At 37.9% G+C, this 27295-nt stretch overlaps 1 protein-coding gene across 6 annotated transcripts in view; it reads left to right on the top strand.

The window, feature by feature from the left end:
- sema6e (sema domain, transmembrane domain (TM), and cytoplasmic domain, (semaphorin) 6E) overlaps window positions 1-27295 on the top strand; it is a 360931-nt gene that overhangs the window by 186820 nt on the left and 146816 nt on the right. The window lies entirely within an intron of this gene.

Genomic DNA, 27295 nt, shown 5'->3' with positions numbered 1-27295 from the left:
TGCAGGTTTAAAGCACATAAATTATAAGCTGTGACACAGATGTGCCTTAGAAAGATTTTATCTTGTTCAGACATGACTGTCCTTAGGTTGAACAAAATTAACGTATATGTATTCCTGGATAGTAATAGTCTTCAAAAGACTGATCATTCATGAAGTGTTGAAGTACACGTAATTTTACCAGTCTCTACATACATTTGAATTAAGAAAGAAATTTGAAAAATTGGACATAATGAGGGGCGGCACGGTGGCGCAGTGGTAGCGCTGCTGCCTCGCAGTTAGGAGACCCGGGTCCTCCCTGCGTGGAGTTTGCATGTTCTCCCTGTGTCTGCGTGGGTTTCCTCTGGGCGCTCCAGTTTCCTCCCACAGTCCAAAGACATGCAGGTTAGGTGGCTTGGCGATTCTAAATTGGCCCTAGTGTGTGCTTGGTGTGTGGGTGTGTTTGTGTGTGTCCTGCGGTGGGTTGGCACCCTGCCCAGGAGTGGTTCCTGCCTTGTGCCCTTTGTTGGCTGGGATTGTGTTTGGATTCAGCGGGTTGGAAAATGGATGGTTGGATGGATGGACATAGTGAGACAAACACTTTTTAAGACACTTTAGATATTTCAATCAGATAGCTGGAATAGGGTTTGGTACTTTTTCCTTCTTCAAAACCCATAGACCCACAGAAGCAAAGGGTTCAATTACCCATCACTGTAAAGTGTCCTATCCATCGTAATGAGTGACTCACTCTTCTTTCATACAGTTAATCCAAAATAGATCATTCTTATAAGAGAAAGCTGACTGACAGCATAATAGCAAGCTGCATGTGTGACGCAAATGTGATCCATTACTGGATTTCATACCCTATTAAGGCTTTTACATGTTTTCCAATTTTAGCTTTTCGATGCATCCTATCAAGCAGCAAATAGCAGAAGGTGCGTGGAAATGCCAAGCAAATGTTGCAGCACCCAGGTTTATGGATTTCCCTTTAGCTACTAGAATCTTGCTCCATAACTCTGTGAATTTACTTTGGTGTACTGGTGTGCTTCCATCTGTCAGAAATGTTTTTGGCATCTGATTCTAGCTTGGTAAGATTTCATGTTACAAATGTCACCACAGCTTGGTGACCTTAGTAAATGAAACTTGTAAACATTTTACAGCATAAACATTTGATGATCAGAGAGTAAAGTTCTGTCTAAAATACAGCAAAAGACTGGCACACTACTATGTCAAGGAACAGAAAAGCCATGACTGAACATGGAAGGTGTTTCGAAAAGTGGAAATTTCATCTGACCCAAGTGTTTTTTTAAAGCACTGTCCCCCTTTTGGTGCTATCCATGTCTAAATTAAAGACCATTTCAGCCCTGACACTGCCCTACTAAATACCAATAATGTCTGTCAGACTCCCTTTTTAATGTTACCTCAGCAAGCAAATTGGATTTTAAGATGGAAAATATTAGGTGTATCAAATCTTTATCATCTTGATTAATTTCTTATAGGTTATGTGATATGGTAGTACATTTAAGGCCAACTGTTAGACTCTGAATTGTTTTGTATTTGCTTAAGAAACAGAAACATGAAAACAAAACTTTACTCAGTGCATTTCAGTGCAGTACATTCAATATAAGAAGGCACAATGGCCCATTTCCCTGTGGTGGACTAACATCCTGTTTAGGGCTGGTTCTTGTGTTGTGCTCAATGAATTGACTCAAGATCCATGCAACATTAGACCTGGATTGGTTGTAATCGGTAAATGGATGAATAGTTCTTGCTGGTTACCTCATTCACGCAGAAGACATGCATCTTTTTCTTATATTAGTCCACAGCTGTTAAAAGAAGACCCTAAGAAAGGGCAGCACAGTGCCACTATTTCTTAACACTTCCTGCTTGTTTACTGTCTCTGCAGCACTGGAATGTTTTCCCTATGTCCATATGGTGCGTCTCCTAGTAAACTACTACTTACTCATCTCCTTTCTGAGGAAAACATGACATTTGTTTGAAAGAGTGCAATAGGAGACGCTTATTAGCAGAGGCAAGTATGAGACGGGCATGAAACGTGACTCTTTCTTACTTTCTGTCTAATGGAAAATAATGAAAAAAAATCTGTTTTAGGGTATTTAATACATTCATTGTAAAGAGACAAAAGGCACAAGATAAAGGGTCTGGGGCACCCAGAGGTAAACCCTGTATATTGCCTTACACAAAAGGCATAAAGTAAAACAGTTGGTAAAGTGCAATGACGAGACTGCATTAAATCTCAGCTGGTCCGTCCAAGATGGCGTTGTTTCCTCTTATGTGGAATTCTGGGAGGAAGAGGCGGGTCCAGGTGGTCTGACCCCGGGGCGTGACGTCAAAGTGGGAGAGGTGTCAATCTTTTTTTCGGCAGAGGGGGAAGCAGAAGAGAGTGTGTTATTAGACAGTGCTCCCTAATGTCTCTGCGCTAAATTACACTCAACTAAGCCTTTAGGTTGCTCCCTAAGCACACGCATGTGACAGTAGGTTCCTTTTTAGTGTACCTTGAATGTAATCCTAATGTGGAATGATAATACATCAAGTTCTGGTTCCTGTGTTGTACCCAGCATCCAGATAGGCATCCTAAACTGGTTTTACAAACATGACATACTTAAACCCACCTAATTCAATTTGGGGTACAGGGGCCAGAAACAATAGTGGCAGGCTAGGATGCAAAGCAGGATCTAACCCTGGCCAAGAGCACCTGTCTATTGAAAGTTAACTGGATTATGAACATTCAGACTCAGTTTGATTTAATGACATTTGATGCATGACAAAAACAGCAAAGCTGATGATTTCTCTTGTGTCTCTTCGTAACCTGTTAATTTAAACTACTGTCCATCACACTGGCTCAGGAACTCGAACATTAGCCATGAAAAGGAGCATTAGTGCCTAGGACAGAGAGCATGACTGCATTAAACAAAGCCGGTCATTTTATACAGTAAAAATTTAAAAACAAAAGTGATAAAACTGGTGTTCAGGGTGTTTCATGCGTTGTGCTCTGGCTTCTGCAAACGTAAGGGGGATTAAGCAGGCGGGGAATGGGATGGAAAAACTGACAACTGTAAAAAAGCAATGTGCCTTGTGTAAAACATCTATAAAACTGCAGACCTTCTGTTTTTTTATTCATTATTTTTTACGGCAGCAGTGGCATCTTTTCTTGCAATAGCTGTAAGCTTAAAACTTAGCAGACCTGTCCATGTACTTTACATTGAATGTATAATAGTAAAGACAGAATAAAGTATAAAACAGTGAAGTTAAAAAGATCAAGTATGATACTTACTGGAGGAAATCACACAGAACATTAGCAGGGGTATCGCCTACTGGTCCTCACGCTTCCTACTCATTTCCTGATATGTTCACTCAGTTTCCACCAACCTCATTTTGCACATTTTATTTTACACATATTTTATTTTTGTTGCAACTGTGTCTTGAAGCCACCCTCAACTGCATTCAGAATGACCCATTTCCATTAACCTTAACCCAACATAATATTTGAATAACTATTTATATTACAGTATATATTTTAATAAAGTGTACCAGAACTGTGCATGAATCTCTCTATATTCTTACCACATATTGTCCCATCCTTCCCCTAAACTGGAGTATAGTACCAGGATGCTGGAAGAGCTGGCCCAGAAGTTGAACACCAAACTCTATTTTAGAGCTATGAGGTAGCAGGTTAAAGGCTAATGAATAAAATTAATGCAAGTAATTTTATTTATAGTTCATTTTCTTCTTTCTTTTTTGTTGTTTTGTTTTCAATATTGTCATTTTTTTTTACCTTTTTTTGTGATGGTCTGTTTCTATTTAAAATGTTTCTAGTTTTTTAGTCTTTCAACATTATGTTAATTTTAAAAAGTGTATACTGTGTAGTAGCATTCTATAACATGATACAAACAGTTTTTGTAAAGCACTTTAGTAATTTTTTCTTATCTATTGACATAAATGTTTCATTATTTGCTTCATCTTATGGCATCTGGGCTTATAGCCTTATGGGCATTTTCAAAGTCCCCAACTGGCTGAACTCTTATGTTTTGGGGATGTTGGGGAAAAACTGGAGTACTTGGAGAAAAACTCACACTGGCATTGGATGAACGTGCAAACTCCACATACACAGTTCTCAAGCTAGAATTTGAACCCAGGACCATGGGGCATTGAGGCAGCAGTTCTAACCACTATATCACCATGCTTCTGATCAATAATACAAAAATATTGTTTTTTTTCTACAAATGTTTGTTCATTTTTAATCCAACCAGAGTTAAGGACCAGAAAATGAAAGGGTGAATATTCTATTTTTAAACAGTGGTCCCTATTTTCACAGCAACTGTTATCACTGTAAAACATAAATTTGTTTATAATTCTAGGCAACAATTAGAACTGGTATGTAATCTGAGTCACTTGGCACTTGGCAGCCACACCAGATAATGTTGTTATAAACTGTTGTGTCCAGGTGCCAGAAATTTAATAGTTTTTCCGTTTATTTATTTTTTTAATGACATGCAAGAATGAAAGAAACATAATACATATTGAAAATATGATCGGCTGAATAATAATTTATTATTACAGACTATGCAGAGAGACATAATAACTTATATTATAACATAATATTATCTATTATGTACTAAAATTATTTCAGAAATAGAGAATTATGCTTATGCTAAAAAGTGAACTTATAGAAAGTGTTGTGTTTGGGGAAATATGTTGATATTTTGTCAGCAGCAATATAAATGGCAGAACTCCTCAATGATGAACAAATAATCCAAAGTAATGTAGAGCTAAAATACACTGCTAAAATGCAACTTAACATTGACAGATCATATTGTAGAAACTGCTCATCTGTTCATCCATTTATTTATTTTTCAGTGAAATGATTTTGGGGAGCCACAGCCTAAGAGGAAACTTACAGTTCTGTGTCTGCCTCTTGTGGGTAGAATGTGTTATAGTCACACATATGGATTGATATACAAGAGGGTAAAACTCTTCTGTAATAATAAATAATACTGAAATACTAATGCAAGGTCTTTCCTTAATTTATGGTAACACATTACTGTGTAAAAGGAGAGTAGTTATGAGCTCCAATATTTCTAAGCCAGCTCACAATATTTTCTCATATTGTTTCCATCACTCTGTGTCTTCTCATTGCTGTACAGAAGTATGTTTAGTCATAATCACAATTTAATTATAAATCTTTATATATAATACTCTACCATAGCTGGCTGTTTGTCTGTCTAGGATTTTAAATCACCTACAACTCACAAACTGTTTGACCTGAAATTTGGTACACATATAATACGTGACGTCTACTATCCGCTTTCGGGGTGATGATTGACCTCCAAGGTTATTCCTGTTTTTATTTTTATTTTACTTTATTTTATTGTACAATCAACTCTCGGCAGTGGCCAGCAGGGCGGCCGTGCGGCGCATACATACGGGCACCGTTCTCATCCCTACCACCTTCGCTGTCAATTCCCCGACCTCTTCATATCTTAAATCATTCTTGAGGCAGATTGAAGACTTAAGTGCCAGCTTAAGTGAAAAATCAAAGAAAACGTACTAAGTAATTACAGTGCAAACACTGACTTAATCAGTTTTAACGCGAAAAGATGCCGACAAAAGAAGAGAAGAAATGGGTTGCTAGGGTGGAGAAAAGAAGAGCTGCTCAGGAAGCAGCAAGCGCATCAACCTCTGAGCAAACAAATGCTAAATATACAGAGAAAGAGGATGAAAACTAGGAATACTCAAGTCAAGTGTATTCACTGCATGTTATCGTGCAGTGTGCAGTTACTGGTAAATATATAATACATATAATAATAAGTATGTTGGCACAATTTCATCCTTCTGACCAGAATTAAAAAATGCAAAATATGTTTCTAAGTAAGGGTAAGTGAAAAATATGGAACTTTATATTATTGTAAATTGGGCCGTACTTTACATGTGCCAGTGTGGCGGTTAGCACATCAATAGGACAATAGGATGTGAGAGTGAGAGGAATACCTGGAGTACTGAGAGGAAATCTCTGGCCGAGAAAGGCAGAAAATCCATACTCCATATTGATAGTTCCAGCGTTGTTATTTGCACCAATTCTCATGGAGCTATGGGATGCATCAGTGTGCCGCTAAATTAATAATATTTTTATAATAAAGAAAACCAATGGGATTATTATAGAATCCTTCCCATATTGCTGGATGATTACGTGATTGATGTAAGATGGTTCAGAAAAGTAATGGATAGATTGATTGGTGTGGGGTTCAGATCTATAATTCTTTTTGCGTTACATTTTCTCAAAAACTGACAGTTTCAAGTTTTTAATTACTTATCTAGAATTTTATCCTCTCTCATTAAATTAAAACCCCATTGTTTGCAAATGATGGTTATATGTTTATGATTTAAGAGCCAAGAGTGCATTTAAGGAGTGTGGCTCATGAAGGACTTTTGTCCCACTCCTCTCTTGGGTCTGGGGCCACAGCAACCTTAAATTGGATTATGGAGGTGAGATAACTATCTATCTAACGTAATACAGAGGAATAAATTCTATATTTTGCTAAAAAAAACAAAAAAAAAAACAACTATTATCACTAGCACTTGTTTGCTTGACCCAGCCACAATGAGTACATGAGGTTTCAGATTATAAATGAAAAGCAGAAAGATGGCTTTGCCATAGCAAATGTTAATGTGAAACGCAATGTGAAATTGATAACAGACGTCTCATTTTAGTTTTCTTTGAGACATACAGTGAGTTCATTTCAAGATGTCACTTTATCTAATAAGTGGACATACTGAAATTTCTCTTCCTGCTCACCTGAAGACATTGTGGCAAATGCCATTTCAGTTGGTTGTCATTATTTTAGATGAGAAGCACCTTTCTGACCAAACTGGAAACCGATATTAGCAGTAGTAAACTGTTGGAACTCGACCCTGGCTATAGTGCAGCCTTCTCCTCTCAGACTGGACCACTCATAAGAAACCTGAGAAGATCTTGTTAAACCAGTGTCAGGTCAACTTGGATCACAGGATGTGAGCATTCTGAACCATTTATCCTAATAGCTTCAGTCAGCTGGAGCGTGTCAAAGCTTAATACTACATCTGACCTTGACGCAGGCTAAGCCGCATGAAAAAGGAAGCAGGGAGGCTCATTGCTGGACCATACTGACCTTGTTCCGACTTTATTTTAAACTCACGGATTAGCACAATGATAGGTCATGCAAACAAAAGAAAAGAAAAAAGCTGCAACAGAAAGTGGAGGACATAAAGGAAGGGTTAACCAGTCACAGCTGACTCTAAGCAATAAAGCTAAGCTGAATGCAATTACTTACCAGTATGCAGCGCCTGGTGTTCTAATAATAAATGCAAGACGCTCTCTATGAGTAAAACTTTTACAATCTTAAATTTTCAGGGAGGATAAAAGTGGAAAAATAAATTATCTTCCAGTCCCAATTTAGATCAGGTTGTCAAAACATTTACTGGGAGGTGTAAATAAATAATAAGGAAAAGGAGCTATTAGATGAGCTTGCAGTGAAAAGGCATATGCTTGACACTTACCTTATAACTGTTCTTGTTCATTTTAGTGTATGCCTTTTGGTGCTTGTCATGTTCTTTATTGATGTTTTTTGTACACCATATCATAAAGTCTGGCAAGCTTATTTTATCGTGCTCTGCCTTGGACAAGTAAGAACTGAAAAAAAAAGCTAAAACTGGCAGTACACATTGGGAGAGAACTTGACTGCTGTGAATATTTCACTTGTTTTTTCTTTCAGGTGGGCATTCAGATTTTTTTCTTACAATTAGCTAGTGCATCTTTTTAATTGTAGTTTTGGTAACATGTAGGAAACCTAGAAGGAAGAGGAAAAGAGAATGATATGGTGTGTTGGTACACGCTCTTGGATGCCTACTTGGTGATAATACTGAGTTGGAGGATTTGATGAATGTTCTAAGCTTCCCATATTTGAATTTCTCATTAGTCTGTGTGCAGAGAGACAGTGTGCAGCCATTACTTTTTTTAGAGGATTATGCCAGAAGACTTAAATGCGTGTGCAAGAAGTGGAATGGAGTGGATAGCAGAGGAAGGGATATATTACACTGCCTTGATGGATTTTTTTCACTTCCCAACTGTGGTTATTCATTTATTACCTGACAGGACTCAGTGCCCAGGTTGACTGTGTGCAGCGCTGAACTTCACTTTTTCCTTTTTTTTATTTCAAAGTTTATGATAACTGATTTAACAGTGATTCATGAGTTGTACAGGTGATTTTCCAAGAATAACGTGTAGCTTTACCATTTGCTTGTCTGAAACCAAGTGTTAAAAGTCCAGGGTCATTGGCATAATTAGGGGAATAGATTTACAGATTCAAACATCGCACTCCTTGGTCAAGCCTTTCAGTGTACAGTTGACTTAATCCAGTTCTGGAATTCATTTTGGCAGTATCAGGCAGAGAGTATGTGCCAACATTGGATAGTTTGCTGGTTAAACAGGGAGCACACTGATTCCATCTGGAGTTTCCTGGATTTGCATGGTAACCTACTCCGAATGCTTTCGTGATGTGGAACAAAAACAGGAATACCTGGAGAAAAATCCATTAAGACAAAGCATGTTGTATTGTTGTGGAAACAGATCTGTAATATAGCTGCTTTATAACGCCCCCACACATACGGCCTTATCTGCCCGTGGGCAGCTGCTTTAAGCAAAGAGACTTACTAGACTTACACATTACAAGCTGACCAAGTGGTTAAGCTACACCTGTGCCAGTCAACAAAGCGGGTACAGTCTCACTATGCTACTTTGTATTGGAGGCTTCCCTTCTCAACTGCTAACACCTATGTGAATATGGCAGTCACCCACATCAGGTGCTCTTATCACTATACAATGTGGCACCTCGGGTACGTTATCATGGAAATTCCTGTGTTTGTTATTTTGGTCCGCTTACACTATAATTATCTATGTTGTTTGTATGGGTGTTCGGTATATCTACTTTATAGCACCCCGCATGTACAGCCTTACCTGCTGCTTCAAGCAAACAGATTTACAAGCTCTGCAGAAGCAGACAAAATTGTTTTTTTCAGACCTGAACTACACCTGTGCCAATCACCAAAGCAGGTACCCACTCACTATGCTGCTTTCTGTGAAAGACGACTCTTCTAAGCTGCTAACTACTGTGAAAATATCAATCATCCATACTAGGTGCTCTTAACAATGTACATTGACCCAGTCAAACAATATAAAATCAATATTACTTAAGTCAAATTTTTAAAAAGCACAGTAAAACCAATTGTAGCAAAAATATAAGGTTGGGAAATGTATTTAAAAAGATCCTTGTTAAAAAATACGTAGAAAATATAGGTGATGGAATATGAGTCTAGGTGCAGGAGCTGCTTCAGATTTCTTTGAGAATTCAAGTGTCTTCCCTGGGTGACAATCTTCTTTCTTTTGTTGTTCCCTTCTCTGTTCTTCTATCTATACACAGCATGCATTTCAAGCTAAAAGGCCTCACTTCATGTGGAATTAACAATGATTACGAGAATAATCAATAAGTGTTTGTTTTCAGCCTGATCCTAGTTACAACAGGCTAATAAATTCCAAAAAGTAGTTGTAGTATTCTAAAAGAATGATCTAAAAGATACAAGGTTCAAGTCATTAAAGACACAGAGTTTAAAAAAATCCATAATCGTCAATTAAAACATGCACAAAAGTTTGTTTGGAAATAGTTCCAACAGGTTAAAGTTTGGTTGGTTCTGAATGCTGGCTTATTTACTCAACCTTAGTACACACAATTTTGATTTTCAATTTGTATTGTTTTATTCATAATTCAGTATTATGAGTGTGAATACTAATTCTTCATATTGTATATTTCTACACCAATACAGATGTATATGCAAACTCCACAGGATCTGAACTCAGGAGTCTGGAGCAGTTTTGCAGCGGCAGTCACAAGATCATTTACTAAGCTGCCGACTCCAACATGTATTTGTACAAAGTGGCATAAATTAACAATTGTTTGTTTATCAACGGTCATGCTAGCATTCTTCCAAAAATATTGAATGGGGCATTAATAAAGCTTCATGTACCATAGAAATGCAGAAAAGTTACAACCCAGAATAAATTACCGTAAAGGCACACTTAATATCTTTGACAGTGTTTTCACTCCACCATCCTGCCACACCCATGAAGCTAACAGAATTATGTTCCACAATTGAAACAACCCCAAAATCGAAGTCGAGTTATGCCAAAGACTCAGAGAAGACAATTTCTAGCCAACACCTCTGCTTACTTCTTGCAGATTTTGCCAACCAGCTCGTTCAGCCGTTTTCTGAAACAAAGGAAAGTACAATGATATACCCAGATATCAATTAGCCTTGGAGGTCATAGACTATCTGATAAATTCACAAAGCACTTGACTGCAGTATGAGTGTAAGAAGTGAGCCAGGATTAGCACCGTTGCTTGACAGCTCAAGGGACCTGGCTTTGATTTCTGGTTTGGCCACTGTCCATGTGGAGGTTATAGATTCTTCCTGTGCAGGTTTAGGTTATTTCTGTGTAATCTGATTTCCTGCAACAATTGTTTTGGTATAAGTAAGTAAATGAATTAAAGCGCCATCTCATCAAGGTCTGATGCTTCTCAGACAGGTTCTGACTCTCTGTGACTTGATCATGAAAAGAGCAGTTTAAAGACAGAGTCTGCTTGATGGGTTAAGGGGTTCATGGGTACAGTTTGCTGACTGAATGGAGTCCATACTGTTTAAAGCAAACATTTCTTCATCAGCACCAAAGCACTCTATTAACATTGCCAACAAATAATCTGTGCACCTTTCAGCACCAATTCCAGCAGAGAAAATATTGTCTCAAGTGGTGTCAGCAGGCAGGCAGGCAGGCAGGAGTACAGTTCTTGGCTTATTGTTGGCTTGCTTTCTTCTTAATTGTCTGCAGACGGCTTCATGGCAGGTATAAGAAAGAAAAACTGCTTGATAAGCCTTTTCTTCACCTTGTTTCCCCTCTGATGACTTGCTTTCTCTTGAGATATCTTGAGGCCTTGCCGAGAGGTTTGTCCGTAATATGATACAGGAGCATCCTGGAGTTGAACTGCTGCTGACTAGTTGAATGCAACCAAAAAAATCCTAGAAATAAAAATGATTCATTCAAAAAATAGTGTTTTTTTAACAACCAAAGAAAAATGAGAGATATGTAGGGAATGTGCAGACTTTGTGTACACAGTGCTTAGTTCCTGGAGCCTGACTTGTGTCCAGTTCTGCTGGAATAGATTCAGGTCCCCATATTGATCTGGATTAAATGGATTTGATAATGGACAGAAATTCTGAAATATAGATAAAAACTTTCCTAAAACTGCCTTTCATATATAAGGCTTGGACTGCAATTTGCTAATCTGCTATTTCCATCTGGCAAATAGGAAATATAGGAGTGCAGTCAAATACCATGATGGCAGTTTGCTACAGCAATGGTAGCAATAAAATATATCTAAACAGTCCTGCCCATTCAGACTTAATTTAACTTAGTAATCTCTCCTATCCTGCACCATTTGATGTTGAATGTACATGCTGTATTTTCTTGTATTGTTTATGTGTGATGTACTGTAGAGGATGGGCTAGTGAGTTATGGGCCCTTTGGTGTTACAAAGCATAACTGGACAAAGAACTTGGCTCTGTCTGGGAGACAAAGTCAGAGAGGCGAGATTGCGTTGGTTTGGACATGTGCAGAGGAGAGATGCTGGGTATATTGGGAAAAGGATATTAAAGATAGAGCTACCAGGCAAGAGGAAAAGAGTAAGGCCTAAGAGAAGATTTATGTGATGAGAGAAGACATGCAGGTGATGGGTGTGACAGAGCAAGACAGGCCAAGATATGGAAAAAGATGATCTGCTGTGGCAACCCCTTATGGGAGCAGCTGAAAGAAGATGAAGAACAACACTTTTATGATGTTTATACACCTACATTTAGTATTTTGTTTCTGACCAGAGGTGCCGTCATTTAGTGAGGTTTTGAATGGAAATAGCCATACCACTGTTGGCAACAGAGATCAGTTGCTACCTGTAATAACTAGAAGTTGCGATGCATGGTGTCATCTGGTCGATACTTTTTGAGATGCTATCTGTTGTATTCAGTTTTAGTTAAAGCATAAATCACTCTAGTGCTATGACTTGCAAGTTTTTTTTATTTTGATTTCTGTTTAAAATATTGGGTTATAGCTTTTGATGTTTTTTTTTTATTTTGAACGCTGCTCTTTTCTGGCTTTTTGTTCTCTACTTCCTTTCCTGGTCCTTGTACCTTGCTTGCATTTGCACCTACCACATTTTCGTTATGGCAGTACAATAAGAGGGAGAGGTGCCAGAGTCAGACAGATGGTAGATGGAAAATGGAGTGTCTTGTGCAGTATTTTAAGAAGGGCATGTGGAAAAGTTACCTCAATATGCCAAATGACTTCTACTGCTACTAAGCTTAGAGAGGTGGGCAGGGTCAGATCTAGTGCTGGGCTGTATACCGGTTCATATCAGAAACCGTTTTTAATTTTTGTTATGATATGGATTTTTCTTATACTGCAACACCGGTTTAAATAGCCTAAACAATGTTCAGAACGTGGCGCAGTGGGAAACTGTTTAAGGGGGCACCTTTTTCACTGCTGCACCGCTAAATACGCATGCAACGGAGTACATGCGTTAGTGGAGGTATTGAACGGTGAAAATGGACAGAGAACATTCTGAAACTGAAGCTGTAGCAGATGATAAAGTTGAACATGATGACACAGAAGAACTTTTGCTGAAAAAAGGAGCCGTGTCTGTTGTCTGGAGATACTTTGGTTTTAAAAGGTCGGATGTGGACCATTATGTTCAAATGTGTGAATACTGTTTTTATACTACTGGATAATACTGCAAGCCAAGTTGTACTTGTTTTATTTTTTTCAATACTGTGTAATGTACCTGGGTACTGTGTAATAGTGTGACAACATGTTGAATTTATTCTGCGACATTTCCACTTTAATCTTGACACTTATGACTAAAGTCGATACGTTAACTTTCTTCTCGACATTTCTACTTTATTCTTGCTGTTTATGTCGAGATTAAAGTTGACATGTTGACTTATTTGTGATTAAAGTAGAACATCGTAAACTAAGCTTCATCTTAAAATGAATATTTAATTTAATAGATTTTCTCAAACCCCATCATAAGTTATGTAGCACATTAAATGCTTTGTGTTAAATGTTCCCTGAGCCATGTTAAATCAGTATGTGCTTCTTAAACTGACCTCCTCTTGCACTAAGAGAAGGCGCAGGCGGCGATCACCACACAGAATACATTAATTTCATGATATTCCTGCTCCCTAAACATTTAGAATGCTAAGATAAATACTTGATATCATTTTCATGATGAAATGCATTAAAGCATGTATTAATCATGTGAGGGCATGGTGGCTTGGAGAGTGCACTGCTACATCGCAGCAAGGGGGTCCCGGGTTTTCCCTGCCTTGAATTTGCATGTTTTTCTGGTGGGTTTACTAGGCGTGCTTCAGTTTTTTTCAAAGTCATGTAGGATGTGGGGTTTTGTTATGCTATATTAACCCTGCTAGTGTATGTATTGCTCATATTCACCCTGCGATGTGCTGGCGCCACGATCAGGATTTGCTCCTGCCTCGCACACAATGCTTGCTGGGATGGGTGCAACCCTGAATGGATGGCATAATTAAACATGTATAACAAAGATTTTTTTTAAGTTCTGAACACTCCGTGGTCTAAGTTTATACCTAGTTTTAATTTCACAAAGACGTTTATCGTGTAGTGATTGGTTGTGTGGAGAAAGAAAAAGGAAGGATAGGAACTGGGGGTTTGGAACATCAGACAGAGACAGCACACATGCAATAATGAAAGCCCACTCAGAAGAACATCCATTCAATTCTGTTTTCGTGTCTCCGATCACCAGATCGCGAACCCAACATTTACACAATATTTAAGTTAAACCTGTGTGATACCCATTCATACATCCAGTTTTTTGGAGCCTCGTCACACCTGCCATAAAGTTCTCTACACTGAACGTACACCTGGGGACACCTTACTGTGAGGGAGCAGCACTACCGCCACACTACCGTGCATGTTTAATACCTGCTTTAATGCATTTCATCATGAAAATTTATCTTAGCATTCTACATTTTCAGAGAGTAGGGATATCATGAAGTGAATGTATTCTCTGCAGCAATCGCTGCCTGTGCCCCCTCTTAGTGCGGAGGAAGTCAGTTTAAGAAGCTCGTAGCGGTTAACAACTGGGTCGGGGAACACAACACAAAGCATTTAATGTGCTACATTATGACAGGGTTTGAGAAAATCTAGTAAATTAAACATTGATTTTAGGATGAAGTTTAGTTTACGACATTCTACTTTAATGACAAAGTAAACTATGAGAATAAAGTGGAAATGTCGACTTTAATCTCAACATAAACAGCGAGAATAAAGTAGAAATGTGGACTTTAATCTCAACATAAATGGCGAGAATAAAGTAGAAATGTTGACTTTAATCTTGACATAAACTGAGAATAAAGTAGAAATGTCGACTTTAATCTTGACATAAACTGAGAATAAAGTAGAAATGTCGACTTTAATCTCGACATAAGTGTCAAGATTAAAGTGGAAATGTCGAGAATAAAGTCAACATGTCGACTTTATTGTCGACATATAGTTTTTTTTTTTCTTCACTGTGTCCATATTTTTTTTTTCTTCATGGCCCTAATACACTTCCGTAGGGCTATACCACAAATAGCATTATAAATGCAAGTTGCAGTTTTATTATTTATGTATATAGGTTAGCTTGAAGGGAGGTCCATATTAATGCAGTTTGCCGTAATGATGGTTCAGTTGGTAAAGATGTCATCACCAAGTTGCACTTGTTTTATTTTATTTTATTTTAATTTGGTGAATATTGTATAATTAATGCACCTGGGCTTGAAGTCTTGGAAGTAATAGTATTACTACTGGAAGTTGCACTATTATTTTTTTTATTGTTATTATTTATTAGTTTAAATATTCTGCAGTTTAATGATGGTAAAGTTGTTTAGAAATTCACTTTAACGTGTCAGTGGACACGTTAACATTAACAAAGTGTAGTTGGTTTACAAAAAATATTTTACTATTTGTTCCTTTTCTAAGACATGTTCAGTGCAATACAACTTTTGACAAGCACCTCTGTATATTTTACTAAGTCTAAATGCCTTTTTGGATGGTTGAAAATATGTTGTCAAAATTTTAGTTTAAGTTGTTTGTAAACTTTGTTCAATAATAAGGTTCTCTATTTTGACTGCATCTGTCATGCAATGTGATTCCTTCTCTTCATTAGTGCCACGCCCTTGAAAACTATCACTTTATGGGGCCATGCAAACCTGTATTAATACTTGTGTGCACATTAAAATGTTTTTTTGTACAATGTACAATTCTCATGACAGTGGAATAGGTTATTCTTAGCCAGTAATTGCAGTGGAAAATGTGGTTGACATCTACTCATGCATGGGAAAAAAACACCATTGAATACTGTGAAACTGGTATAATTTTGAAAAATACCGTGATATAGAATTTTGGTCATACCGCCCAGCACTAGTCAGATCTACTATGAAACTAATGAAGCTTAAGCTTCAGGGCCCCTAATCCCAGAGGGGATCCCGAAGCAACTCTAGTCCACATTGATTAAAAATTTTGGGTGTCTACTGTATGCAAAAGTTTTTTTTTTATATATTTTTATTTTATTATTTTTCATTGTAATCATTCCATACAAACAGATCCATTTATAACCCAACAAATTTGAAAACAAATCAAACCCCACCCCTGAGAAGGAGAGCTTAGCTAAAGGAAAATTTCTTTAAGCTTTTTAATAAGGCAACATTAGACAAAAGAAGGGGAGAAGTAAATATTTATATAAATAAGAGATGGAGAAGGGAGTTAAATACAATAATAGTTAATTCTCTTATTCTAAAATAATATTGATTAAATCCTGCCAAGTTTTGAAAAAATTTTGTACAGATCCTCTAACTGAAAATTTGATTTTTTCCAATTTCAAATAATATAAAACATCAGTTTCCCACTGACTTATAAGAGGAGAATTAGGATTCTTCCAATTTAACAAAATAAGTCTGCGTGCCAAGAGTGTAGTGAATGCAATCACCGTTTGTTTGTCCTTCTCCAATTCAAGTCCATCTGGAAGGACACCAAACACAGCTGTTAGTGGGTTAGGAGGGATTGTGATACTAAGGCTGTCTGAGAGGCACTTAAAAATTTTTGTCCAAAATGATGTTAGTTTGGTGCAGGCCCAGAACATGTGACCCAGTGAGGCAGGAGCTTGGTTGCAGCGCTCGCAGGTTGGATCCTGGCCTGGAAACATTTTGGACAGTTTTAAGCGAGACAGATGAGCTCGATATATAATTTTTAGTTGAATAATTCTATGCTTTGCGCATATAGAACTCGAGTGAATTCTCTGCTTTGCTACCTTCCACTCCTTTTCTGATATATTGATTAAGAGATCTTCTTCCCAATGTCCTCTTGGATCTTTGAAAGGTAGGGACTCTAATAAGATTTTATATATTGCGGAAATAGTGTTTGTTTCCTCGGAATTGAGCAGTATTTTTTCCAGCATTGTGGAGGGTGCAAGGTGGGGGAAATCGGGCAATTTCTGTTTAACAAAATTTCTAATTTGAAGATAGTAAAAGAAATGTGTAGCTGGGAGGTTAAATTTTGAACGTAATTGTTCAAAAGATGTAAATATGTTGTCTATATAAAGATCTCTGAGCATTTTAATCCCAAAACTTTTCCAGGTATTAAAAACTGGATATACTTGCGAAGGTTGAAAGAGGTGGTTCCCTTGCAAAGGTGCCACTGATAAAAGATTTTCCATCTTAAAATGCTTCCTAATTTGGTTCCATATTCTGAGTGAGTAAAGCACAATTGGGTTATTAGTATATTTGCGATAACTTTCATTTATTGGAGAGCAGAGCAGGGAATATAAAGAAGTACTACAGGATTTTACTTCTATTGCAGACCAAGCCTGTGTATGTGCATTTATTTGTGTCCAGGTTTTTATGGCTTGTATGTTTGCTGCCCAGTAATAAAACTGAAAATTAGGTAAAGCCATGCCACAGCAAAAGTTTTTTTTTAATAATAATATTAATTTTATTGTGTCATTCAATACAAAATAATAACCTTTACATTTTTTTCATCTATTAAAGTATGAAAAATAAAATTTATGGTTATCTGGCATTGAATAACCTCACTAAAGAAGATAATAGTGGTTACTGCTGGTTGCAAAGTGGCCCCCATAATCCTCAGAGCCCTAAAAATGAAGGCCTGCCACTAGAAGTGAGAATATTGTTTATTTTGGCTAACTTTGGTGTATGTTGTTTCTCCTTTTCTCTCATCTCTGTCTTTTGCTTATTTTACCTTGTTGGTAACCTTTGGCTTCCTTGGCATCATTCTGGAAAAAAGGTCCAGTAGAAGAGTTATTTTGTGACAATAGTACTTATGCATAGTCCGAGCCATGCTTTACTTTCAGTGCTTTTTGTTTACTAGCATTTACTGCACAGAATAATGTAGCATAGTCCTTGTTTGTATTCACACACTTTTAGATAAAATCGTCAACTTAATATAAGTAATATCTCCCCGTGTCTGCATGGGTTTCCTCCGGGTGCTCCGGTTTCCTCCCACAGCCCAAAGACATGCAGGTTAGGTGGATTGGCGATTCTAAATTGGCCCTAGTATGTGCTTGGTGTGTGGGTGTGTTTGTGTGTGTCCTGCGGTGGGTTGGCACCCTGCCCAGGATTGGTTCCTGCCTTGTGCCCTGTGTTGGCTAGGATTGGCTCCAGCAGACCCCCGTGCCCCTGTGTTTGGATTCAGCGAGTTGGATAATGGATGGATGGATGATGTGAAAATGAGAGGGTGTTCTGGATTCTGTGAACATAATACCATTTGAGTTCCAATGGTTATCTTCTTCTGCATCTTATGATAATGATCCTGATTATTGTTTTACCTACAAAATACATTGGTGAGAAAATGATGGTAGACCTAAACAATCACTAAAACAGAAGAGAGTTAAACAGGCAGTTATACAGATTTATCATTATCATTGTAGCACTGACAGGCAATTACACCTAAACCCAAAGCCACTTTTGAGACTTCCCTTTAGTGTTTTGTAACTGTCTATTTTGTCTTCTCCATTCATTCATCTCACTTCATGCAACTTACAAAGTCTCTTGTTGTCTACTTAAGAGTATATTCATATAGTTCTTTTGCTTTTTTTAAATTTGTACATTTATATTGTGAAGATGATTGTTTTAACAGTCCTCCAACTAAATAAGAAAAGCATTTGAATAGCTGAGACATTCGCTGTACACAGAGGTAATTTATTTAACCTGTCACCCCTGAGACCTTCTGATCTCCGGTCAGATTGACTCAATTGAATGTGGCCTTTTTTTTTCTCCCTACTGTTTTCTCTCCTTCAAGCAGGAGTTATATAAGACAAAGCCGCTCAAAGTATGGCAGCTCTAATAAAGACACATCTAAGGATTATGAGTGATCAGTTGAAAGATAAACACAGACAGCTGTTATTATTCTGCACCTCTGTGTGAAGTCACCCCCCCACCACCACCAGCCAGCCCCTCTTCATGACACCAAATTGTGTTTTTCATTTTTACAGCTCCATAGCGAACATATCATTCTCATCTCACTGCTCCCGGTTCCTCAGGGGATGCAGCAAAACAACAAAAAAAATTACCCCAGCTGAATATTGCATTGCATTGAGTGCTGGACTGGAAACATTTATATTCTGGTTGTTGGGCTGTCAGAGGAAGGAGAGAACATGAGAACTCGGTGACATAGACTGAGAGAGACAGAGCCCAGTTGATTGGATCAGCTATATCCTGGATGTCAGAGGAGGAGGCAAGAACCAGGGAGTATGTATAGAGTGACCAAGCAAGAATAAAGCCCACCGAGTATTCTGGACAGTGAATAGCCTGCCTGTGGCTCCAAATGCACACTAATCTCTAACAAAATTTCAGTTGTTAGTCAGTCAGTCTTTATTTTGTGCTTTGCCTTTGAGTTTAAGCACCATCACAGGCTGGCTTATACAACATAAAATATAACAATAAAGAATCTTTATAGGAAGCAATACTGACCCATATGACTCAAGCGACTAAAGCGAGGAGGAAAGATTTACACACAGTTCATCTTTTCTGTGCTGCTGTTTACATCAGGAGTAACAACATTTCAGGGGATATGAGACACCTGAAATAACTGATCAGGAAGGCCATCCATATTATAGAACAGACTCGGTGCACGCTAGAGACAGTAGTAGAAAAATTAATGGTAATAAAATTAGAGGTATTTGAGGAAATTAGAGGCCAGATAGGTGACAAATGTACCCGCTCATTTAAAAATATGCTACAAGGATTGTTTTTTGCCTACTTCTATCAGACTATAAAATGGCTCCACATATTATGCCTGCCTTCACCCTAGCTTGTGATGGACATTTTGACAAACAGACAAACGTCCAGAGTGCATTCAATAACTGATCTGACCACAAGACAATGATTATATTTTTATATTGCGTACATTGAAGAACCATCAACAACAAATCAAATCAATAATATATTGAACAATTATTATAAAAGTAAAGTTGAATAAATCAAACTCTGCAGCTGCATAAATATAAGAGTACCACTTCTGGTTAGCGGAAATCGCACAAAAGTTGATAGAAATCTATGTTTTGTACCTAATACTTGTATGCAAAATTTGGTTGACCTAACTGAAAGAATTCTCAAATTTTCGTGTTTACACACACAAACACAAAGACAGACACACAGACATAATTCCAAAAATGATATTTTTGGATTCGGAGAGGTCTAAAACGTCGAGATTCATAAAAATATCGAGGTTGAGTTTTTGGACGATTACAATACTTTCCCTATACTTCTTATACGAGAAAGTACAAAGAGCCTGTTCTATCTTTTCTTGTCTCATAACACAGATGAATGATATCAGTCCAGCCAGTCATTGAATTGGACCCCCAAGTACTTATAGCAGTGCACCACCTCAACATCCACTCTCTGAACAGTGACCGAACATAGAGGCTGTTTGATGTGGTGGAAGTCAATAACCATTTCCTTGGTTTTGATGATGTTATGTTGAAGGCAATTCTTTCTTCACCAAGAAACAATGTTCTCCACCTATCTCCGCTCCTCTGTCTCGTCCCCCATATCAATAAACCCCATAAGTGCATAATCATCTGAGAATTTCTACAAGAGATATGATGACATGACCTGGTGTTATATTTGTAGTTGTTAGTGTTATAGTTGGACGTGTACAGAGTGATGAGAAAAGGAGACAAGACTGTTCCTTGTAGTGCTGCAGTATTTCTGGTCTCTGTTGACATAAAGTGATACGTTCATTTAACAATTATCTTGCTGTTTTGAATGACACGTGAGTTTGCTTTCTAAAGTATCATGTGATGTTACGTTCTTAGTGCACAATACAAAAATAACTTTTGACTGACTTTTTATATCTTCATGAACTAGGGTTTTGGGAAACTACAGACTACGTTAGAAAAACTGGATGCAAGGGAAAGTCCTATTTTGGATGGGGTTTTGATCATTTGCAGGACAGAGTCCATCACACCCACATTCAGTCACAAAGGACCAGAACAGAGCTGTTCATTAAGTCTAAAACCTAGTGGTATGTTGTTATGATGTAAGAGGAAAACTAAAGCATCTGGGGAAAAGTCCAGCACTTGGAGAGAACATGCCAGTTCCACACAGCCCAGGGTTTAAACACCAGTCTTTTGGATTCACAAGGCAGCAGCTTTGGCCATTCCATGAGACCAAAATCTTACAGTACAATCAAACAGTTCACATTAACACAATTGTTATGAAGCTAATTAACTAGTATGAGCCTAGATAAAAATTGAAGGTCTTACTGACTATGTCTGAAGTTTCACTTCTTTACATAGTGCCTTTTATTATTTCGATTATATTAATTTGCATTGTAAAGAAACCTACAACATAGCACCAATTTATTTTCTGTGTTCTTTTTAATGTCACAAAATGGACCACCCAAGGCCCAGTAAGTGTAAAGGGGTAGATGACTTTGGTAAGCTAGTATAGGTGATGAATTTTCCCCTACTGGGAGAAGAAATGCAGCAGAATACTGTAGGTGTTTACCTGGGAACCTGTGAATGATTATCTTTAGCCTCTTTTAAATGGCTTTTCCAGAAAGTCACAGCTAGATTTCAGCATGTTTTGTTACGAAAACAGGAGAAGGATACAATAGAACTTGCACATAGTTTTTAAAATTTAAGGCAAGTTTTTTTTTTTCCTTTGAATTCCTTGTGGATAGGGTAAATATATTTGGTTCCTATCCTAATGCTAGTTTAAATGGAACTGGTTGTTCCTACACCTGTCTCCAGTCACAATGAGCCATGTGGCGTGTAGTGTTACAAGTAAGAATGTCACTGTACTCTTGACAATACTACTAATACTACTGCTAGAAGAACATTCTTCCTGTGTCCCATTTATTCATTACCTAAAATACTTTTTTCCATTATAGGGTTGAGTACAACCTATAATGGCAGCACTGGGCATAAGTCACTCAGCATCCCTTAGCAGTGTGTTGTTCCTTTGCAGGGTACTCTTGCACACACAGGAATCAACTTAACATGCACATCTTTAAGATGAAGTGGCAGATAGATGTTCCTTGGAGAGGTCTATTCTAAACAGACAGGATGCCTCTGTAAACTCCACATAAATGAACTTAGTCTCTGGGTTGGCACAGCCACACATCATCCACTTATTTAATGAAGCAAGTGTTCAGAACTGTACCTATCCTCACAAAAACATGCACCACATTGGATTTTACTCCTAATGTCACCTACTCTTCTGCCTAAATGTGTTTTTACCACCAAAACCAACCAATTAGAATGTTAGTTGAGCAACAGTCAGCTTCAGTGTTCTATAGAGAATTCTTGTCTCTGTTTGCGTGGACTGCTTAGCAGTTTTGGCAGGACTTAGCAAGCCCATTTTTCTAATTGTGTCCACCCCTTTTATTGGCTTTGTGGCAGTTTGTTATTCAGCTGCAGATTTTGGCGTATTGCAATAGCTAGCACCCCTCAGTGAAGTCTGCAACAGTAGAAGTCTTTAAAGTGCCCTTGTGGGACAACTATATAAAGATTACATTCTACATGTTTCAAGTGATATTTCCAAACAGCTGAGCGGGAACCACACTCGCTACGTGCCCACTTTCTAACAAACTTAGGCATGTTTGGATCCAACCTGCTCCACTGAGTGCTTACCTCATTTCCATTTAGGGAGAGCACTTGAGAAAGTAAACCGAGTGCATCTGCCAGGCTGTGGTGTCTCACAAGACAAGCAAGAACAGGTGCAGGATGAAGTGAGCTCAGTGCATGCTGGGAAAGCAAAACAAATGAGAGCCCACAGCAAAGCCTTTTGGGTCGCCACTTTAATTACCACGAATAATAATAACTAGGCAAAGCCAGCCAATATATGAACCCTGAGTGCATTAGAAAAACATATTGAATTGTTTGCCTGCACATTTTGGTTTTTTTTTCCTCTTCGCTTCCAAATGCAGGAAAAGGAGGCATTTTGTTTGAAATAATTTTTCACTCCCCAGTTGCCATCCTGATCAGTGTGTTTGCAGAAAAAATATTTACAGTAAATAAAAAAAGAACATTTTTATTCCATCTGTTATTCTGATTTACTTGGCCAAAAAAGGCTTTCCTGTATTTGATTTTATCTAAACCCCATAATATACAGTGAGAAATAACGTATCTAGCACTTTAAAGCCCACTGTCACCCCCCAAAAAGTCAGTGGGATACCAAAATTTGTCACGTGTTCTGAAGCAAAGAAGATGTCAGCGTTGTACATTCATACAAATCTGGAGCTCACTAAGGTGCCCTACCAATCACGGGTTTATCGTTTAGGGGAATGAAACACGACTCCAAACATCTGTTGCTGCCTATTGGTATTACTTTAAAAACAGGCTTTCATTTCAGGAAATGAAGCTGTAAAGGTTTTTTAACCAGTGCATCTTGGAAAAGGACAGAAACAGAGGTGACCTTGGCCATATAAATGTCCCTCAAGAGAGGCTTGGCATGCTGGCATTTTGTTGATGGGATTTGGAGGGACTCTGTGAATGAAGCCAGTCCTTTTATACTCTGCCAGCTACTCTACTCCAGGTTCTTTTTTTGTATTTCCATCTCGCGTTATACTTTCTTTTTGTAGGAAAGTGTAAAGAGAAAAAGAAATAAATGACATTCACTGTATGATGTACTCTAATAAATAATTATGTCTTTTTTACAATGTTTCCCTATTATTTTTCCTTTTTAATACCTTTTATTTTTGTTTTAGAAGCAGGTCAGCTTTTGAAAGATGCGAGTTGTCAGTCATTTGTTATAAATGCAGCCTTACTTTTATTTAATGTGAATCTTTTTCTTTCAGAAATAAGAATTATAAAAACAATCTGGCTCAAGGATCTAGGCCACAAGTTCCAAATTTACAATTAGTAAAACTGATGTCAGATGTATACACAGATGACACCATAAACAAACATCACATGGTCAAATAGAACATATAAATATAAAGGCAACTCAAAGTTGACATTTCTATCCCATTTCTTGAAGCTGTGCAGTGGAGAGCAACCAGGTGCATCCCAGGGCTTAAAGACATGTCGTACTCTGAAATACTCAGAGAATTAAACCTGTTTAGTCTCGAGCAGAAGAGACGGCGTGGAGACCTAATCCAGATCTTCCAAATCTTCCAGGGAATTGATAAAAGTTGATCCAGCTGAATTGTTTCAGTGTAAGGAAGAATCACATACTCAAGGTAGAAAGAGGGGAAGAGCAATTTAGGATTGAATCCATGTAGCACTTCATTATGCAAAGAGTTGTGGGAATCTGGAACAAACTACCAAGACATGTACTTGAAGCAGACACTCTGACAACCTTTAAGAAGGATCTGAATGAGATATAGTGACAGCTTACATGCTTGTTAAACAAACGAGCTTGATGGACTGAATTGTCTCCACTCATTTGTCAAATTTCTTATGTTCTTATATTTTGAGATAAACGTAAAAACCATCAAAGTTAAGAACCCTCAGTAAAGCTTAGACAAGACTATACAGAATTCACATACAGTAGCTAAGTGAACCCCTTTTGCATTTACTCTCGTACTGTCCATCCACTTCTTAAGCTTGGAGGCATGATTGTAATGCAGCAAACAAGTCAGACCAGACTTCTTTATATCCAACAACAGCCTCCAGTTCCATCAGCACTTTTTGAGTCTTTTCCCTATAGAAGGTTCTCTTCTTCTTCAGCTACCCATACTGCCTCAGTTGGTTCCTCTCATTTAAAAGCAGCAAAAACTCTCATCCCAGACAGTCAAGTTCTTCAGCAAATTTGTAATTTTCAAAGGTTGTTAGATTATTAAGAGCCTCTTGCTCCTGGCATTGCTATTTTCGGTCTAAAGTAGTAGATCAGAAAGTGCATTCCATGATGGTTCTCACAATAAAGTATTTGGATATTGCCTACAACCAGGGTACCTGGATGCTGCTGGAGCTTGGTCTGACGGTACAGGTAGTTTTTGCTTGTGAACTCCCAGTGTCTGGGTGACCCATTTAGACTACTGTAGACCTGGAAGCCACCATGTGGTTGTTGACAGCTGGCTAATGAAGAGGATTGAATTGTGACCTTAACAATTTTGAGTCTATTTAAACTTAATTTTCTTCATTTAAATACTTAAATACTTTATATTACCAAGGCATGACATAGTGTTGTGAGTTTAATTGCCTGGCTGGTCATTATCTAAGTGGAGTTTGTATGTTCTTCCATGTTCACCTGAGATGTATCTGTGTACCAGAGTTTCTTCTCACACCCTAAAATTGTGCATCAGTAGGAGCAATATAAGTGTGTGTAGGAGTGTGCTCTAAATGAGGAATAAGTGGGATTGAAAAATTCACTGCATGGATGGTATCTTTGAAACTAATGACTTGTTAAACAATAGTAGTGTCGTCAGTGCTAAAAAAAAAAAAAAAAAAAACTGGCAGTGATCTTAGACAATGGATGGGATAGATGGATATTGACAGAAAGTGCCATGTTATATGCCACAGTAGTTAGCACTGCTAGGTTAGTTTCTACCGTGTTTGTGTGGATTTTCTCTGTGTATTACAGTTTTGTTTCACATTCCAAAGACTCTAAATTGGCCTTGAGTGAGTGGATATATATGTAAGCTATGCCAGTAATGGATCAAAATTAAGAAAGTATACAAATGACAGTAGCAGTTGGTAGCTTTGAAATGTGAAAAAAAATTAACAGTTTAGTACAATTTGCATTTTTAATGGGTAAAGCCATCTTGAAATGGGGTCGGACAATAGATGAATGGGTATTCATACAGAGGTTCACACTGCAGCCTTATAGCTCTTAGGAACTGGGTTCGTGTGCTGTGTGGTAGTCCGTGTGGCCCTCAGAGGTTCGTCTTCATGTCTCAAAGACATTCACGTTAAGCTGATTGACAGCCCTTGATAGGCGCTCTATGAGGGAGTACAGGTGAACGCATGGTGCTTGATAATGCTGAGACAGGCTTTGGAAACACTTTAATAGTAACGATAATGATATTGAAAGAGCTGAAATTCAACAGATATGTGATAAAGGTGTCATCAGTGCTGAGCAACATCCTAGAACTCATTAAATTTACCTTTACAGTACAACACAGTACTGCAGAAATACCCATTTACATTTATTAGGGTTAGGGGTGGCATCTGCAACCTTGTGGAATCCACATCACAGGTTTCGCTAAGAGTTTCAGCCTGCTGCCATAGTGATTGTTGTTTTTTTGTTACAACCAACTGTAGGGGGACTCATACATTATCAGCGTTTCATAGTAAGCTTTTACTGTGTTCATTTATTATTTTCTTCACAGCAGGAACACTGACCAGTTTTTCCTTTTACTTCTTCAGTGAAATCAGCACACGCTTATGTGTTTTCTTCACAGTAATCAACTTGTTTTTAAGACATTTTGTTGTATTTCTTTGATGTTTTAAATCGATTAAAAGGCTCCTCCTTGTGATACATCACTTCCAGTGGTGTCACTTTTAAGGGAAATGTTTAACAGTAAATAAGGTAGCAAAAGAATAACAAGAAAGTCACTTTAGTACATACACCAGGAACAGTAAGACAATGTTGCATCGTGTTAGTCCCGTACTGAGGCAGACATGAGCCTGCTGAATGGAGAATGGAAATGAGTCTCCTTTTTAAACCAAGCCAAAATGGGTCTCATCCAGGAGCTGTCAAATGAGTGCATCAGGTGGACAGCAATAGAATCTGATTGATTTTGTTCAAAAGCTATTTGCAGTTAACAAAAAGTCACCATGTTTGTGTTTAATCACTTTTGTGTTCTTTTTTGTTGTCATTATGAGTGATATATTAAGGGCACACCAGAAGGACTCTCCTGTTGTTAGAATCTCCACATATGTCTTATCTGACTGCAAGGTTATCTTGCTGGCTGAATACATTCTGTATTTGTGACAGGGACTTAGTTGCTTGAAAATCCTGCTTTTCACCCTTCATTCAGCAGGTTTCTATTTTTCAGTCTTAAGACATTACATTAAGTTTACGGTTCAATGGTGCTGCTTGTTACTTTAATAAACAGTACTTGTTAATGAAATGTCTGGAGTTAGTAATATAAAATCAAATGAGAAGTCAAGATGGACAATTTAGACCAAAGAGTAGCTCTGAGCACTTATTGGTCCTTATCATTCTGTATCCTGCACTGTTAAGATGTGAAACCCTACTGCTGCCAACAGAGGAAATTAGAATCCTGTTACTGCCTTCTATATTGTACAGTGTTCCTGGATCCTTGTCTTTACTTCTAGCCATTGAAGACTTTAGGATAAACTAGTTCAACAGGCCATTTCTATGCTCAGAATGTGACACTTTCTTATTAAAACCATGCTAGGAACAGTGTGGCATACATAATTCTCCTGGTTCTTCTTCCATTTCAGACATTGATGGTAATTCCCAAGCTTTTTGTTTAACGTCGGATCTTGGAGCATCTCCTGCAGGCTGCCTCTTTTAAATTAAAAGAATTTTTAGGATTGCAATTACAGAAGGAGAAGTTGCAAAAAAGGCACTCAATAATTTGGTTGAGTGGCATATGTGTCGATCGCTGACCCCTTGCTGAAATAAATCAGCATCATAATTCCACTTCTGGCTCAGATATTAAGCTGGTAAGAGTAAGAACTCAGTTAGTACAGAGGTTTAATAGCAAGCCTTAAAAAAT

This window comes from Erpetoichthys calabaricus, chromosome 2 (genome assembly GCF_900747795.2).
Source record: "Erpetoichthys calabaricus chromosome 2, fErpCal1.3, whole genome shotgun sequence".
Taxonomy (NCBI): domain Eukaryota; kingdom Metazoa; phylum Chordata; class Cladistia; order Polypteriformes; family Polypteridae; genus Erpetoichthys; species Erpetoichthys calabaricus.
The sequence above is the reverse complement of the archived record's forward strand: the minus strand, read 5'-3'. Positions and strand labels throughout refer to the sequence as shown.